Source organism: Limulus polyphemus, unplaced genomic scaffold (assembly GCF_000517525.1).
Source record: "Limulus polyphemus unplaced genomic scaffold, Limulus_polyphemus-2.1.2 Scaffold172, whole genome shotgun sequence".
NCBI lineage: Eukaryota > Metazoa > Arthropoda > Merostomata > Xiphosura > Limulidae > Limulus > Limulus polyphemus.
In genome coordinates, this window is record NW_013665782.1 from 180,541 (window position 1) to 184,094 (window position 3,554).

Sequence of the window (3,554 nt, forward strand, 5' to 3'; positions counted from 1 at the left end):
TTGTCAACATTTTAAACATAGCAAAATGTAACCCTATTTCACTGCAAATGATTCATTTATGTAAAAGTGTATATGACGTTTTGTGAAAAATCTGTACGTGATGGAGAAAAATGGATTTCATTTTCGGACTCAGTGTACAGTAATTACTATAAAAATTTCAAGACTTGAAAACCATTGCAGGCCTGTGTAATTGACCATAAGTTCTTGCAAACATGAATTATGCTGCTGGTTCTGTTTAAGTAAGTAATAATAATAGCTCAGCGACCATAAATTATATAATATATTTAAGTTATTTACGTAGTTGAGTATGGTTAAGTTTCTCATACTTCATACAACATGAATAAACACTTTAGTTGATGAGCTCCTAGTGTCTGTCAAGACAGCAGCTTGATGTATTCTTTTCACGGAAAGGAGCACGACTTACCTTTTTTTTTTGCAATCACCACGTGTCTATTAAGATGCACTTGTATTTCTTATAATAAATGTAAAACGCTTCCTGATCTTATAACTACATGTTTGTCTAGGTGGTAAGTTCAAGACTATGTTATACTAAACAAATGACAATTACTATGCAGCATCCCTATCGATGTTGGCTAATTAGTAACATATGGAATAAACAACATAATTCTCCTTATTTTAAAATGCATAACAGTTCAATATAGTTTTAGGACTTCGACCATTAAAACGATTTAGGTTGCAGCAATACGTTAGCATGTTATTTAATGCAAAATACATCTAACTTTGACATAGAGATAAATTGCTTGGATTTAAGTTATTTGTATCTAGCAAGCACTTCAACAAATGCAATGCCTTCAAACAGATTTATAGAACACAAAATCAGCCAATTTTGGTAGCCTAAGAACGCAACAAAAGAGTATAGATTATTGTGTACTTGTAAAAGACATTAAATCTAAAAAAAAATAAAAAAATACAAATATCTGTCAATTTGAGGAATAATAAATATTTACAAACAAATCTTCAAGTATTCTGCAAACCTTTTCAACTTATTATAAATATCCAGCTATTCCAGTGATATAGAAATGTTTATTGATTGTTCGTCGACAGCAACGAGAAAGCAAAGTGAATTTAGCAAAAGAAGTTATTACGTAAATAAACCACACTTTAAACCTAGTCAATTTAAAAATGGAGGTATAAGCACCATAACTTAAATCCTTTGCAAAGCAATAGAACTCTACCTACAAAAAATTTCGACTGATATCCCTCAAACCTTTCCTTTTCTTAAGGGTTTTCTTGGTATTCTTTAAGTATTCTGTCTTTCAGATTGTTACTCTGACATTTTTTAAATCTTTCCCAATTTTAATAATTTCTCTTATATTTCTTATCTGTTATTTTTTTCATTGGGTCCTTTGACATTTTTACACCTTCCCTCTTTCCAAGGACTTTCTAGAATACTTCTGTAGTGTTCTAAGGTGCACTGATTTCATCTAAGATAATTCTGGTAGGATAAGCAGAATAATATGAGGTTAGATAGAAAATATTTTATGCGAATAAATCTGAATTATCTTACTCTTATTGGGGTTGTGGAAAAGAAAGAAATTGGACACAATATAAAAATATAGTGAACAAAATATTGATTTCCCAAAACTGAGAATGTCGTCTTTACTGAGGCTTCAAGAGATCTCTGTGAAGAAAAAGAAGAAATTGTTCCAAGTACTATATACACAAAACAATAATTCTATACTTTGCCAGATATTAGTGCTAACTTGATTGGTAACTCCAATCGAAAAGTAATGGAAGTTTTATCCTAGAAGTATTATCAATCACCTGGAAAAGATAGTTACTTACCTTTACATAGTATGTCCAGCTTTATAGAAATATTTCCCACGAAAAGGCGCCGTTAACATAGGTAAATATTTGTTTGTTTGTAATTAAGCACAAAGCTACACAATGGGGTATTTGTGCTCTGCTCACCACGGGTATCGAAATCCGGATTCTAGCGTTGTAAGTCCGCAGACATACCGCCGTGCCACTGTAGGGGGGGGCATAGGTAAATGAAGCAGAACAATAGGTAACTATGGTGAAAGGAGTTTAGCCACTATAGGTAAAACTGCATACATTTATATGCTTGTATCTTTTTTTAATTTTTCAGGTAACTTAAGAGCCAAATGAAGGGGGCTTTTATGTCATCATATAAAATCAATTACACAACATTATAGAGTTTAGTAATGATTGTTCTGTTTTTTTTATATAACCTCTTTCTTTGTTCAATAAAACGTTATTATTTAAAAATAGACTTTATAATTCTGCGGACTACAACGCAAGCCGAAATATATTCTAAAGTAAACAACAACTTCCTGGTATTATATTTGTTATTGAGGATAGGTTTTATTGATTTAATAATTATGTTTTATTTATTTGGAGTACCCTATTGTTCTGGACTGCAGTAATCATGCTAACAATGCTAAGAAGTGGCTAGAATTTATAGTCTTGATGCTGAATTTTTGAAAAAGGCTTTTATAAAAACTGCAGTATTCTGCATACATAAATAGCGTTTCAAAGGAACTTTTTTCTCTAATCATAAAGCTTAACTGACGAGTTCTGGTATTGACGAAAAGCCCCTTAAACAGTAACTTATAGGAGACAAAACATAAATCTGAAATGCCATTTTTAAACACTCTGATTTGGAACTTCGAATGGCAAGTTATGAGAAATGTGGAAAAAAGTTAACGCCGAAAGCTAGCAAAGCATTGAAAACCGATGGGTCTAGGTTTTGTAATAAAAATCACGTTGTATCAGAACTCAAGTCGAGCCAGAACCCCGCCCCTGTACCTTTTCAAATCTGGGACAAGATTTCGGAACTATTGATAATTGTAAACTAATTACCATGCAAAAAATGCTAAAGTTTTCATGAAAGCACTTTTTCAGAAATGCATCAGAACCGTGCTAATTCTAACCGCTTCTCAGTCTCTGTTTATTCAGAGACATAAGTATGTGTACGGATTGGCTTTATCTCCGATACATAAGGCTGTCATTTTCGTACAATCTTCTTCTTCTTTTATCATTATTATTATTTTGGGTTACACTTTGTACGATGCAACTTAGAGGATATAACAAAGTTACATAGTCATTAGTGATTGGCACATAACATAAATTCTATACAAAAGGGACAACGATGTGTTTGTTACAGTCTGTTCGAAATTATCCGTTCCGGCGCTTGTTTAGGGCTTGAGCACTTCACTAGACAGATTAACAGGTATATTAATTATAGCTAGTTTGAAGTTACACTGTATATCTAAATATATGATGTGAGTACTTTACTGTTAAAAAGAGCATTAACTGTGTCTAGTTTTGATAAAAATTAATATATATATATATATTATTACGTATTAGAATTTCAAATAGCCTGAAATTGAGTTAATTGATCAATTTAAGTTTAGTAGTTAAATTGTACTTTGGATTTAGTAGTTAAGTCAAAGCCGATATTTAGTCAGTTTATGATATTTGCCAACAGGATTGATACATAATTTTCTTTTTTAACACAAATGCGTTTTAATATATACACAATAATACAATTTACAATAACAATTATTACA